This window comes from Macrotis lagotis, chromosome 3 (assembly GCF_037893015.1).
Source record: "Macrotis lagotis isolate mMagLag1 chromosome 3, bilby.v1.9.chrom.fasta, whole genome shotgun sequence".
NCBI lineage: Eukaryota > Metazoa > Chordata > Mammalia > Peramelemorphia > Peramelidae > Macrotis > Macrotis lagotis.
This window is the reverse complement of record NC_133660.1, coordinates 116,909,259-116,925,400: the sequence shown is the minus strand read 5'-3', so window position 1 is coordinate 116,925,400 and position 16,142 is coordinate 116,909,259.

Genomic DNA, 16,142 nt, shown 5'->3' with positions numbered 1-16,142 from the left:
TCTAGCTGCTTGCGTGTTGACGTCTTTCTCATCAGAATCAGCTCCTTCAGAGCAGGGACAAGCCGTTTTGCCTGCGCGAATGCCTTAATAAGGACTTGTTGACTGGCTGTCTACACAAGGACTGATGAGAGGAAGGGTAACTAGTGCATGGAAGATTCACATCACAGGCCTGAGTTCAAGTTCATCACACACTAGGTGCCTGCGCCTGGGCCCGGCAAGAGATCAATCAATCACTTTTTTTTTTAGGTTTTTGCAAGGCAAATGGGGTTAAGCGGCTTGCCCAAGGCCACACAGCTAGGTAATTATTAAGTGTCAGAGGTCGGGTTTGAACTTAGGTTCTCCTGATTCCAGGGTCAGTGCTCTATCCACTAGCCTCCCCTAGCAATCACTTTTTAAAGACTAAATTGGGGGCTGCTAAGGTGGCACAGTGGATAAAGCACCAGCCCTGGACTCAGGAGTACCTGTTCAAATCCGGTCTCAGACACTTAATAATTACCTAGCTGTGTGGCCTTGGGCAAGCCGCTTAACCCCATTTGCCTTGCAAAAACCTAAAAAAAAAAAGACTAAATTGCACTTGTGTGATGACCAGTATGATAGACTTCGTTCTTCTCAACAGAACAGTGGCCAAAAACACTTCCAAAAGACCTATGATGGAAAATGCCATTCACATTCAAGGAACTACTGTGTCTGAATGCAGACCAAAGCATACTTTTTAAAAATTTATTTTTTATTATTTTTAAATTTTATTTTTTTATTTTTTATGGTTTCCCCTTTTGTTCTGATTCTTCTTTCACAACATGGCTAATATGGAAATAAATGCTTTTTATCATGATTGTACTTGTATAATCTATATCAGATTATCTACTCAATGTCTTGGAGAGAGGGAAGAGAAAGAAGAGAAAATGTGAAAGTCAGAAATCTTACAAAAAAAGAATGTTGAAAATTAGCTTTATATGTAATTGGAAAAAAATTAAATTTAAAAAAAGACTCAGTTACAGAACAGGAGGGAGCTACCATTGGTAGATTGCCTTACTGAGGGTTTCCTCTGCCCCTCCCCCAACTAGAAAAATGTACTATATATCTATTATATATTTTATTCAACATATTTTTATTAAGCAACTACTATGTACCCATCTCTGCTAGATGCTCAGAATATAAAGACAAATTATATAATTTATACAAATCTAAGGATTGTTATTTATCTCCACTTGGGGCCTCCTGTTGTGGAAGTAACCCTAGGCTCCCAAAGGGGAAGACAGTATGAGCAGAGCCCAAGTTCTGTCAGATCTTACCAATCTGGAAATGTTTTGACACAGTTCTGGTGATGGACTCTGTGTCCTTGGATGACTCAGCTAAGTTCAGAAATAATGGACCACAGGATGATGGAGTTTTTTTTTTCCTCCACAACAGCTCTGAATGACTTTGGTAGAAGGTGAACAGTGCTTAAACCAGTGAAAACTCAGGTCTTTGAAAGCCAAAATAGTTTGTTGATGCAGTGAATGGAAGTTTGGGTCTCAAGTCAGGAAAACCTGAGTTCAAATATGGCCTCAAACATTTAACAAGCTGTATAACTGGGAAAGTCATCCAACCTCTATTTGCCTCAGTTTCCTCAATGTAAAATGAAGAGAATAATAGCACCTACTTTGTAGGATTGCTGTTATAATCAAATAAGATAATATTTGTAGTGTCTGGGATATAGAAGGTATCTAATAATTTTTTTTCTTTCTTTCCTTTCATATGTAGAGACACCTAGAGTCCATAGAAAAAACAATCAGCATTGAAGGACATTGACTGCTGAAGGATCTTGGATTTAAAACTTGAAGAAATATTTTTTTAAATCTTTAAAAAGTTTTACCCCAATTACATGTAAAAACAATTTTTTAACATTTTAAAAAGTTTAAATTTCAAATTCTGTCCCTCCTTCCCTCCCCCCCCACCTGAAATTGTAAGCAATCTGATATAGATTTTACAGGTGCAATCATGTAAAACATGTCCATATTAGTCATTTTGTGGAAGAAAACTCAAAAAAAAAGTCAAAAATCATGCTTCTGTATTCAGATACTATCAGTTCCTTGTCTGGAGTTGAGTGGCATTTTTCTTCATGAGTCCTTTTGGATTGTCTTTGATCATTGTATTACTGAGAATAACTAAATCACTCACAATTGTTCATCATACAATATTGCTGTTCCTGTATACAATGTTCTCCTATTTCTACTCATTTTTTGTTCATGTAGATCTTTTCAGGTTTTTCTGAAATCATCCTAAAGCTGGAAGTTGAAATCTTTGAATCTGGGTAGCTTGGGCTCTGCCCGCACAGCTTTCCCTTTGGGCAGCCTAGAATCTGGGTAGTTCAAACTACCCAGAAACCTTTGGACTGACTAGTCCAAATTCCTCTCACTTTACAGATGAAGAAACTGAGCCTGAGAGAGGTTAAATGGGTTACCCAGTCACAGGTTTTAAATAACTTAGATTTTCTGACTCCAAAGGGAATGCTCACCCCACTCTATTATGCTGTTTAGAGGTAAGGATATGGAACTTGGTGCTGGGTTTGAAACCTAGCTCTGACACTTGGAAAATTCATTTTTTTCTGGAGAACCTCAGTAATCAAAAAGTTCTTCATGCAGAGATTGTTTCCATTTTCATCTTTGCCCTAGGGGCTAGCATAATATCTGATACATAAAAGATATTAGATGAACAATTGTTGAATTAACTTGATTTGGGATTCAGTTTTCTCAGTGGTAAATCAGGAATAGGAAAGGGGATTATTCTATCAAGTATTCTTAACCTGGGGTTTCTGACTGAAATTTGTTTTTAAAAAAAATAAATTTCATTAGCTATTTCAAAAAATTAGTTGCCTTTGTAATTTTATATATTTTATTTTTTACATTTAAAAACATTCTGACTAGGGATTTTAGGCTTCACCAGACTGCCAAAGGGGTCCATGACACAAAAAAAGGTTAAGAACCTCCAGGCTAGAGAATCTCTAGTATTCTTTGAAAGAAGGACACTTCTGAGGCACACAATGAACTGAGCAGAGCTTCATCTCCATATCTACCATACTACCACATTCCAAGACTCAGGAGTTGGAATGAGAGAGAAGCTAAGACATAAAGAATTAGATAGAGAAATGGGTCAGTGAAAACTACCTAAATTGCTGATGCCTTCAAGCTTGGCCTTTATGATAATTGTTAGTTTTCCTCAAAGGCAACAAATCCTCTTTGAGCTTTGAGCAGATAAGAAAGAGTTCCCACATGGAACATATTTACCCAGTTAGTAGAATTGAAGGCAGGTCTAGAAATCAAAACCTTATTATGTCCTGTACTATTCAACAAGGCCACTAGGGAATTTGGGATTAAATCAGAAAGAAAAAAGGGATGGAATTGGGTGAGAATGGGAAAAATGTGTTCTGACTTTTAGCAGAATTTGTCTTGCATACCCAATTTTGAGTTATAGTGAGCAAATTCTAGCCAAGGGGTGGATCCCAACACTCAGCAAAGCAGCTTAGTCAGAGACTGAGGATGAATTTTTTGGCAGCTAGACAGCTTTCTTCACAAATTTGAGATTTGCTATTTAGAATGTTCCTTAACCCAGTTCTGAAGGTGATTCTGGAATCTCTCAATAATCAGGCTTTGGAGTCTATTTTCTCCTCTCCCTTACCTGTTTAAACACTACCTAAATTAACCTCAGACTGGGATATAATTGCATTATGAAGTCACCCTAATAAAGGAGGAAACCCAGGTAGGGATTGTGGGCAAGAGCAGTTTCGTTTTAATCATATAATAGAAAATCAAAGGTGTGGCAATCTCACAGCTAAACAAACACAGTATTCACACCCTACCTACCCACCCTAAAGACATACCAAGTACCAAACCCTTAGGAAGGAAAAGGTAAAAAAACTTGAAAAACCTACCTGATGCTACCAGCAGATCCCCACACTTCCCCATAGTTTTAAAGGTGCTAATAAAGTTTACAAGCCATAGAGGAAAGTAATACTGAAAGACTTAAGAAACTATATGGTACAATGAAGAAAACATTAGAATTTAACATCAGAAGGCCTATAGTTGGGGGCATCTAGGTTGCCTATTGGTTAGAGCACAATTACTGGAGTTAGGAAGATCTGAGTTCAAATCCCACCTCAGACACTTAATTACCTAGCTGTGTGACCTTGGACAAGGCACTTAACCCCATTACCTTGCAAAAAGAAGTCCTATAGTCAATCTGCCTCTTTTAATTATGTATTAGTTCAAGTCTCACTTTCCTCAGATGCCTTCCAAGCTACAGTTCTATATCTGTGCTCCTATCAATCTTTTCTCATCTCTTTTGATATAAAAAGTAAAAAAAAATAAAGCTATCTTTAGTCACTAATTCACTTCAAGATATATGTGAACTGAGTATATAATTTATCTCTGAAAAAAGTGAGAGGGCAATTTATTATTAAAAAACCTCATATTTATGTAACACTTAAAAGTTTACAGCATATGCTGCTGGAATCAGTGGAATATGGTTCTCCCCTTATTCTCAATGTCTTTTTTTTCTTAATATACTTAGTTTTCCTTGTGGGAAAAAAGATGTGATTAGCTCTCTGTCTTCTCTCTGTTTCTGTCTCTCTCTCTCTCTCTGTCTCTATCTCTCTCTGTCTCTCTGATTTCTTTGCTTTTACAGTAGGCTTTCCACCATTTATGGAACATTCTTCTACCTCATTACTTCTTAGAATCTTTACTTTCTAGTCTCTGCAATTCAATAATCCAAGAATATACCTATGGACTTATGATGAAAAATGCTGTCCACTTCCAGAGAAAGACCTGATGGAGTCTGAATGCAGATTGAAGCATATTTTACTTTCTTTATTATTCTTTGTTTTTTTTTTTTAGTCTGCATTTTTTTTTGCAACAAGGCTAATATGGAAATATTTTGCATGACTGCACATGTGTGATCTATATTAGGGAGGGAGAGAATTTGAAACTCAAAAATTTCAAAAAACAAATGTTAATTTTTCTTTACAGGTAATTGAGAAAAAAATAAAAGAAGAAAAAGTTAAACTGTAGAGTTTATTTTTTATCCTAGAGGCAATAAGAAGCCACTGGAGCTGCTTGAGTAGGATAGTCACATGGTCAAACTTGTACTTAAGGAAAATTACATTTGGAAGCAGTGTGGATTAGAGTGGAGAGAAACTTAAGACAAGATGACCAGTTTAAGAGGTTATTCCAAAAATCTAGGTGAGAGGTGACAAGGGTTTGAATTAGGGTGGTAACTGAGTAAATGGTGAGAAGAGGGTGGATGTGAGAAATGTTTTGAAGTAGATTTGGTAACTGATTGGATATGTGGAGTGAGGAAGAGTGAGGAGTCCAGAACAATGCTGACATAACAAAACTGATATTTTGGAAGGATGGTGATGCTTTTAAGAGAAGAAACTAAGTTCAAAACAGGGAATGGGAAAAGATGATAAATTTAGCTTGACATATATTAAGTTCAAGTTGTTTCTGGAACATCAAATTTGAAATCTCCTATAGGCAATGGATAATCTAGAGCTGAAGTTTGAGAGCTGGACATATAGATCTGGGAGTTAGTCTGCACATAAATAATATTTAAACTGATATGAGCTGATAAAAATCACAGAAAGAGCATATAAAGGGAGAAGATAAGAGAGTACAGGACAGGACCTTGGGAAATACCATTGTTAGGGGGCATTGTGTAGATGATGGACCAAAAAAAGTCTGAGAAGGAGCAGTCATATTGGTAGGACATAAAGCAGTAGAGTATATTGTCATAAAATGCTAGAGAAGAGAGAGAATCCAGGAGAAAATAGTGGTCAGTGATGTCAAATACAACCTATAGGTGAAAAAAGCATTAGAACTAATAAAAGACCACCATATTTGGAAATTTAGAAATTATTGGAAACTTTAGAGAGGAGTAGCTTTATTTAAATGATGAGTTCATAAAACATATTGTACAAGACTACTGAGAAGAGAGAACTAGTGTAGAAAAACTGGGTTAAATGGTTTGCCCAAGGCCACACAGCTAGGTAATTATTAAGTGTCTGAGGCTGGATTTGAACTCAGGTACTCCTGACTCCAGGGATGGTGTTCTATCCACTACACCACCTAGCTGCCCTCACTGAAAACTTTTTAATGATTGGGGCAACTTGAACATATTTGGAGGCATAAGGGAAGAAGTTGAAGATTTGAAACAGGGGTAGCTGAAAATATAGGCTACTAGAGAAGACAAGAAAGAATAGGATCCAGTGAATTACACAGATTGATTTTAGCAATAAGGGCTACCTCTGTCTTAGAGACTCAGGAAAAGAAGGTGAGAGTTGGGGAAGATGTCAGGGGATTTTGGCTAAAGAGGATTTTGGAGAAGATATGGAAGAGACCTTAGGGACCATCTAATCCAAACCTCCTATTTTTCAGGTACGGAATGATCACTTTTTTTTTGTAGGGAAAGGGCTCCTAGTGTAGAGAGGCCTACCTGTGATGAGGATCATTAGTGATTGTGTGGCCCAAAGGAAGGTAGAATAGATATTTCTAGCTTCTTTCTTCTCCCCACAACTTTCTCCAAGGGATTCTTTCATTCCTTCTAGGAAGGAAGCAGAAAGTTGGGACCAGAGGTCATTTTATTTTTCTAAGGAAGAAGGCCTACTAGGTTAGAATTATATCTACTTGCTCCCTTAAATATTATTAGTCTAAGTGATTGGATTCAATTTAACTTCTGATCACTTTGGTATTATAATTTGGAAGAGGAGACCCAAATTCCGCTAAATACCAATTACTTGATAAATATACATAGCAATTAACAAAGAAACACATTAATCCAAATCATAGCAAAACAGAAACCAGAGATGGTATAAATAGGAAAATATTTACCAGGCAATACAGAATGAAGGAGCTCTCTCAGTGGGAGCTAGGTAAATGAGCCCAACCAAGAGTCTTTGATCTCACTCAAGAATAAACTCCTTGATCTCTAGGGGAGCTAGCTTTTTTTCTGCTTTTTTCCTTCCATGTCTTTCCAGAGTCTTTCTTTTCAGCAGCTTTAATTGAGTTTGGCCTCTACCACCTTTCCTCTCAAAACCAGAAGTCAGCAATGTCAGAAGTAACTCAATGCTCAAAAAAAACCCCTGAAGAGTGAGGAATTGAATTGTTCCAAAGAGAAATTGAAGCTTGAAGAGTCCCAAAAGCGACTGAAGAAAGCTAGAACTCTGTCCTTACTCAGGGCAGATCATTCGTCTCTACCAATAAGAAAAGAGTTCATTGCTGTCTTGTCCAAAAATCCCCTCTCAGTGAGGCAAGATTCACTGAAATAAGGGCTCTAGTCTGATTGGAAGAAAGAGGCCAGAGAGCTACAAACTGATTGTAGAAGTAGTTTAATGTTTACATTGCGGCAGTCTAGAGTGGTAGCTAAACAACTTATTGAAATTCCTGCAGACACCCCCTCCCCCCCAAAGAACACCTGTGGTAATTATAGAAATCAAACAAAGAGAGGTTTTAGAGTATGTTAGTGCATATTAAATTATATTTTTTGGTTTACTCTGCTCATCACTGGGCTTGAGTCCTGACCTTGGAGTCTGAATCCAGCCTTAGGCATTTGACTCTTACTAGCTGTGTGACCTTGGTCAGGTCATTTAACTCTGATTGCCTCACATTCAGGGCCATCTCCAGACATCCTGATTAATATCTGACCACTGGACCAGATGACTTTGGAGGAGAAAGTGAGGCTGGTGACTTAGCACAGCACTGCCTTACTCAAATCCAATTCACAGGCTTGTCATAGCATCACCTCCTTGATATTGTGGTCTTCTTCAAAACTGTAGGACAAACATTACTGGGCTTGGGTCCCAGTCACCTAGGTGCTGTATCAATTCTGTTTTGGCTAAAGTCCCAGGTATTCGAGGTCTTATACTGGTCAATGTTATCATGACCCAGTCTATTGGGTTACATTAAACTTGGTTTACATTATTCATAGCTTTCATTGTTAGGGACTTCATATCATTATTATTATTATTATTATGGCTTTCATTAATAGAACCTTTTGCAAAGAAACCCATATTATTCATGACCTCAATGCTAGAGACATTTTCAAGGAAACTCACATCATCCTTCACTGTTTAATGGTTGACTTTCACCATTAGGGACCCCACAAATAGCAACTGGTTTTGGGACTAGAGTGCCATTTCAATAGAGAGGAAAGGTCTTCAATAGAGAGAAAGCGAAAGTAGGAAATATGGGAGGACTTGAGAAAAGAAAGAGTTTATTGTAGATTTCATGGGGGAGAAGGAGATTAGGAATAAATTTAAGGAGGAATAAAAGGGCTACCTTACTTCAGTGAAGATCCAGTTGATATTGTATAATATAAAATATAATATTATATAATATATCAGTATAATAATGTATACTGAATTGGACAGCTATATGAGAACAGTGATTAGAATGCTGGGCTTGTAGTCAGGAAGACCTGAGTGTATGACCTAGGTGTGTGACTCTAGGCAAGTCACTTAACCCTTTTGACTCAGTTTCTTCATCTGTAAAATGAGCTAGAGAAGAAAATGGCAAACCAAGTCAAGAAAATCCCAAAAGCAGTAACCAGAGTAGTATATAACTAAAATGACTGAGCAGCAATCACAAATACTCAATTAGGACAATTAATAGGATTTCCTCTAACTTTGTTGAGTAATTTGTTGAGTAATTCATATCTTCCTTGGGGCTATTTCCTATGGAATGCCTTTTCTGATCCACCTAGTTCTTAAGGCTCCCATCTCCTTAAATTCTCAAAAAGACACTTATCTTTTTACATATTAGTATGCCTGTCTAGTAGAACAAACTCTTTGAGAGCAGCGACTGTATTTTGGTTTTGTTTATGACTCAAGTATCTTGCACAGTACCCTGAACATAAAATGGATTTAGAGACTATGGAAATAAAAGGGGAAATGAAGAGTGGTTTTGAATTTGTGTATGAGCTGCCAATGGAATATCTAGATTTTCAATAAACAGCTAGAAATGTGAATCTGAAGATCCAGGGGAGTGGCAACATCTGGTAATATTAATTTTAGAATTATTTGTATAAGAGTAATAACTAAAGTTATCAGAGAGAGCAGAGTTGATTGCCATGTAAAAGATTCTAAAGACAGAAAAGAAGAAAATAGAGGAAAGAGAGAGAAGGAAGAAGAATCAGGAAAGGGGTGCAAGGATGAGTAATGAAAGGGGTAGGAAGAAGACTAGAAAACTTCAGTTTTGTGGAATCCAAGCTAGAAAAAAATATTACAAACACAAATGCTATTGTCAATAAGAAGGAAAAAAAAATTGTGCTTTGGGGGTCATTGGTAACTAGAACAAATAACTTGTGGAAAGAGATGACATAGCTGAGAAGTGAATGGTGAAGGAGAGTCAAAAATTATAGACTCACAAAAAAAGAATTATTAACTCTTTTTCTTTTAAAAAACATTTTATTTATCTGTTTTTCCAACTACATGCAGCAGTAGGTTTTTTAAAAGGTTTTTTTTTTTTGGCAAGGCAATGGGGTTAAGTGGCTTGCCCAAGGCCACATAGCTAGGTAAATATTAAGTGTCTGAGGTGGCATTTGAACTCAGGTACTCCTGACTCCATGGCCAGTGCACTATCCACTGCACCACCTAGCCGCCCTGCAAAAGTAGTTTTTACCAATCATTTTTGGAAAGGTTTTGAGTTTTACATTTTTCTCCCTCCCTTCCTTTCCTCCCCCTTCCCCCTGACAGTAAGCAATCTGAAATGGGTTCTACATGTATAATCATGCTAAGCAAAAGGTCCATATTGATCAAGTTGTGAGAGAAGAATCAAATCCAAAAAGAAGAAAGAAAACATTAGAGAGGGGAAAAAATGACATAATACATAATACAACTTTTAAAAATTGAAGGCACTAAGCTTTGGTCTTCATCTAAATTCCACTAAACTCCACAGTTCTTTCTCTGGATATAGATGGTATTTTCTATAAGTCTTATAAAATTTTCTTTGATTATTGTACTGATGAAATAAACAAGTCACCATCCCATGTTGTTGTTGTTAATGTGTATAATCTTCTTCTGGTTCTGCTCATTTCACTCAGCATCAATTCATGAAAGTCTTTCCAGGCTTTTTAAAAATCCCATCTCTCATGATTTCTTGTAGAACAATAGTATTCTATTACATACATATGCCACAATTTGTTCAGCCATTCCCCAATTGATGGATATCCCTTCAATTTCCTATTCTTCCTACCAAAAAAAAAGATCTGCTAAGAATATTTTTGTACATGTGAGGTTTTTTAACTTTTCATGATCTCTTCAGGATACAGACTTGGTAGTAGTTTTGCTGGATCAAAGGGCACGCACAGTTTTATTGCCTTTGGGCATAACTCCAAATAACTCTCCAGAAAGGTTAGATCAGTTCACAGATCCACCAGTGATGCATTAGTCAGGGCAGATAGGTGATGTAGTGGATAGAACACTGATCTTGGAGTCAGAAGGACCTGAGTTCAAATTTGGCCTCAAACACTTAACAATTACCCATTGCTTGCAAAAAAAAATAACAAAAAAATGCATTATTGTCCCAGTTTTCCTGCACCCCCTCCAACATAGATCATTTTTCTTTCTAGTCATATTGGTCAATCTGATAGGTATGAGGTAGTGTCTCAAAGATGTTTTGATTTGCATTTCTCTAACCAATTATGATTCAAAGCAATTTCATATATATACATATTCTTTGATTTCTTCACCTGAGAATTGCCTTTCCATGTCTTTTGACCATTTATCAATTGGGAAATAACTTTTTATTTTTACAAATTTGACTCAGTTCTGTATATATTTTAGTTAGGTTTTCACAAGGCAATGGGGTTAAGTGGCTTGCCCGAGGCCACACAGCTAGGTAATTATTAAGTGTCTGAGGCTGGATTTGAACTCAGGTACTCCTGACTCCAGGGCCAGTGCTCTATCCACTGCACCACCTAGCTGCCCCCCCTCTATATATTTTAGAAATGAGTTATTTGTCAGAAACAATAGTTGTAAAAATTGTTTCCAAACTTACTACCTCCTTCTTAATTGGTTACAGTGATAACGTTTGTGTAAAACCCTTTTAATTTAATGTAATCAAAATTATCCAGATTTTTTATAATGTTCTCCATCTCTTCTTTGGTCATAAACTGCTCCCCTTTCCATAGATCTGAAGGTAAACTATTCCTTGTTCTCCTAATTGACTTATAATATTACCTTTTATTAGATTTCTTTTCTTAACGTATGATAATGGAGAGATATAGGATATAGGAGGCTATATCCTATATCAAACTATAAGCTTGGGGGAAAAAAAGCTATAATTCTACTGTGGAAATCTTCAATATCATTCCCCCCCCCCTTTTTTTTGGTTTTTACAGCCAATGAGATTAAGTGACTTGCCCAAGGTCACACAGGTAGGTAATTATTAAGTGTCTTAGTTCAATTTGAAATCAGATCATCCTGACTCCAGGCTTATTCTCTATTCACTGAACCACCTAGCTCCCCCTCTGTCATTTTCTTCAAGAAATTATTGTGGTCCTTGGAATCAAGATGGAAAGATAAAGTTCCATTTGAAAAAGTCATCACAGCCTCAAGAACTCAAAAAGAATTTTTAAGTAGTTGTGGACATACTAAATTCTGAACATAAAAAGAGTTGAAAACAAAGAGTTTCTACTAAGAGGAATACTATAAAGATGAACTGGCCCTAGGTAAGTGTTCTATAAAGATGAACTGGCCCTAGGTAAGTGTTTGCTTGTTTTTTTATATTGTTTTATTAAATTTTCTTTTGCATACAGGGAAATAAAACTTAACATAATTATACTTTTTAGATGGAAAAAACCTTTTAAAATGGATTTGCAGTGGTTTGTTAAAAGAGAAAGAAGAATAAGATACATATATATGTGTATTTGTGGGGGGAAAACAAGACAGAGATAGAATGACAGAAGCACAAAGCTATATACATATATATATAGAGAGAGAGAGAGAGAAGAGAGAGAAAGAGAGAGAGAGAGAGAGAGAGAGAGAGAGAGAGAGAGAGAGAAAGATAGGGAGATCTGCACACATTTGAAGTCAGAGAGAAAAAAAGCCATCAGAGAGAAAGATTAAAGATGAATGAGGGTGAGTGGAAGAGACCAAGGGCATATAGGTAAAGTTGTTACCATTGGGAAGAAAGATATCCACCTCATTCTCTGAGACTTAGGGAAGGGAAGAGGGTGAATGAAGACAAAGAAAATTTTAAAATATAATATGGATGCCCAAAAGGCTATAAAAATGTACCTTCCCTTTGATGCATTAATACCACTATAAGGTCTGTTTCCCAAAGAGATTTTTTTTTTTTACAATAGGGAGAAAGGACTTATTTGTACAAAAACATTTATAGCAGCTCTTTTTGTGGTGGCAAAGAATTGGAAATCATGAAGATGTTTCATCAGTTGGGGAATGGGTGAAGAAGCTATGGTATATGATTGTAACAGAATACTAGTTAGCTATAAGAAATGCTGAGGAAGCAGCTATGTGGCAGAGTAGATAAAACACTAGCCCTGGAATCAGGAAGATCTGAGTTTAAATCCAGTCTTAGATGCTTGACACATTTAATTACTATATAACTCTGGGCAAGTCCTGATTACCTTGCAGAAAAAAAAGAAAAAAAAAGAAAAAATGTTGAGCAGGATGATCTCAGAAAAACTTGGAAAGATTAATGCATGAACTGATGTAAAGTGTAATGAACAGAACCAGAAGAATATTGTACATAGTGTTGTCACTATGTACAATCATTCTGCAGTGATTAATTGTGAATGACTGATCTATTCTTAGCAATTTAATGAACAAAGACAATTCCAAAGGAATAATGATGAAAAATGTTATCTACCTCCAGAGAAAGAACTAATGGACTCTGAATGCAGATCAAAACATACTATTTTTCATCTTCTTCAGTTTTCTGAAGTTTTTTTGTTTGTGTCTTCTTTCACAATATGACTAATATGAAAATATGATTGGACATGTATGAGTTATAATAATTTGTTTATGATATCAAGAGGGGAAGGGATAAAAGGAGAGACTGGAATTCAAAATTTTAAAAAATGTTCAACATTGTGATTGGAAAAATAAAATATTATTTTTTTAAAAAGCTGCTCTTGATAAAGATCTTCTCTGCACTTTCAGGTGTCCATGGTGATAAGACAGGTGAATTGGTATTCATTATAAAAAGAAAAAAATGAAGAGAAGACTGTTCAATGTCCAGAAGATCCTGAGGGGGTGTTCCTGAGTTGCAGTTAACATACAGACAAACTTCAGTTTGAACCATACTGCCATTATACACTTGAACCTAGAGTCCTAGAGGAATTCAGGTGACCTGAGAGTCAAGGGAAGAGACGTTGACAGATTCTTGTCTACCCTGAGAACAAAAAAGGGAAAATGGGAGATGGAAGAATGAATGACAATTCCTTACAATTACCTTCCCCCTTCTGCCCTATGTGATGATGGACACACTCCCCAAACAAAATAAGTTTTCTGTTGAGAAACCTCCATCCCCTTCCTCGCCTTAGAATATGTAAGGGGTTACAAACATTTATGTATGAAGATTAGGAACAAAATAATTCCAATTCTTGATTTCTTCTTCTTCTTCTTTTTTTTTTGCAACTCAATGGGGTTAAGTGACTTGCCCAAGGCCACACAGCTAGGTAATTATTATTAATTGTCTGAGGTCAGATTTGAACTCAGGTCTTCCTGACTCCAGGGCCAATGCTCTCTCCACTGCACCACCTAGCCACCCCTTGATTTCTTATTATTTACACTGCTTTTGTCTTAAATCCTTTTGAAGTTGAATTGCTGATTTGTGAATGATTCTATAATAGGGAGCATTGTATTAAGTGGAATCTTTGGATCTGATTATAGATATGATTACTTAAAATAGCCACAATGAACTTGGGAAAAAAGTAAAAAAGTCCAGAGCCAAACTTTAGAGGTCAGTGCTATAGAGATATGGAAAAAGGAAAATAGGGAAACTAATACCAAATGACTTCAATCATCTCTGTAAAGGAGGTTAAATCTTGCAAAGAGAGAAAGAATTGAGTGCCATATAAATGTCAACAATCATAATCATCATTTTAGATAAGAAGGTGGATGGCAGAAGTTTAAGTGATTTGTCCAAAGTAGTAGAAATTGGATTTAAATTGCCCTTTTTCTGTAACACCAAGGATTTGATCTAAGAATTAAGTAAAGGAATTGCTTTGAGGACTCACTTGAAGTTAGAAAGCATAAGTGTGTTGTGGACTCAGTCATCATGGCTCTATGATTTTCTCCTTTAATGTTTATAAATGGAGAAAGGATCTCAGCTCACATCTTAGCCCTGAAATTTACATAATTTGTGTAGTCTTGGTCTTTTGTACTTTGCTAATCTTATTTTTTCCATTTCCCTTCCTTCCTTCCTTCCTTCCTTCCTTCCTTCCTTCCTTCCTTCCTTCCTTCCTTCCTTCCTTCCTTCCTTCCTTCCTTCCTTTTCTTCTTCTTCTTCTTCTTCTTCTTCTTCTTCTTCTTCTTCTTCTTCTTCCTCTTCCTCTCCTCCTCCTCCTCCTCCTTCTTCCCCTTCTCTATTTCTGTTTTTATTCTTCCTTCCTCTGTTTAACATAGTAGAACTAAATAGACTTTGATATTTGAAGTTGTCACAAATCATTAAAAGTCTAAATTATCAGAAGTCACTGTTTCCCTTTGCCTAAAGGGCTATAAAACTTGGCATATTCTTTGATTTAACAATGCCACTATTAGGTCTGTATCCTAGAGATCATAAAAAAGGGGAAAAGATCCACATGTACAAAAATATTAGTAGCTGCTCTTTTTTGTTGTGACAAAGAATTGGAAATTGAGGAGACAACCTTCAATTGAGGATTGACTGAACAAGTTGTGGTATTTGAATGTGATGGAATACTGCTGTTCTGAAAGAAATCATGAGTGGATGGATATCAGAAAAACCTGGAAAGACTTACATGAACTGATACTGTGTGAAGTGAGCAGAATCAGGAAAACATTGTATGCATTAGCACCAACATTGTGTGATGAAAAACTATGAGAAATAGCTATTTTCAGCATGCAGGGATCAAAGACAATTGCAGAAGACTGATCATGGAAAATGTTATCCACATCCAGGGAAAGAACTATGAAGTCTGAATGCAGATTCAAAGAACATTATTTTCACTTTTTTGTGTTTTTTTCTTTCTCACGGTTTTTCCCTTTTGTTTTGATTCTTACCCACCATGACTAATATGGAAATATAATTGCTATCAGATTTCTTATATCAGATTGCTTGCTCTCATGGGGAGAGATTGAGGAGGAAGGGAGGGAAAAAAATTTGGAACTTAAAATCTTGTAAAAATGAATGTTGAGGGGTGGCTAGGTGGTGCAGTGGATAGAGCACTGGCCCTGGAGTCAGGAGTACCTGAGTTCAAATCTAGCCTCAGACACTTAATAATTACCTAGCTGTGTGGCCTTGGGCAAGCCACTTAACCCCACTGTCTTGCAAAAATACTAAAAAATAAAAAATAATGAATGTTGAAACCTTTCTTTAGATAGAATTGGAAAAGATAAAATACTATTTAGTGGGGAAAATTTTTAAAAAGAATAAGAGAAAAGAATGAATTAAACCTTAAAAAAGTCAGTGTTTCCATATCTCTTATGAAATGACTGTCTAAATTTATTCATCTACAAAGCTTGGGAAAACATTCCCACATCAATAATCTGTTGGTACATGATTTGGGTAAACTTGCAACTCCTTTTGCTATGGCTTCAACTTGTATCTTGCCCAGCATCCAGAAAAGAGCTCTATGCATATTTTTAAAAAAACAATGCCTTTTGCTTTTTATGCAAATTATTTCCTGATATACAGTTTTCTCCCTTCCTTTGTTGCAAAGGAAAGTTACATCAAGCCAAACCAACCAACAAAGTGACTATGACTGGGGCACACATATTCTGTCTGGTTTTCTCTTATTTTTATATCAGGGGTTCTTAACCTGAGATTTGCTAAAGGACTTTTGGCGGTTTGTGGATAAATTTCTATGGAAAAATTGGCATTTTTATTTCATATTTCAAATAATTGATATATTTCATAATTCTAGGTCTTTTATGCATTTAATTATATTATTTTGTGTAAGCATGCATA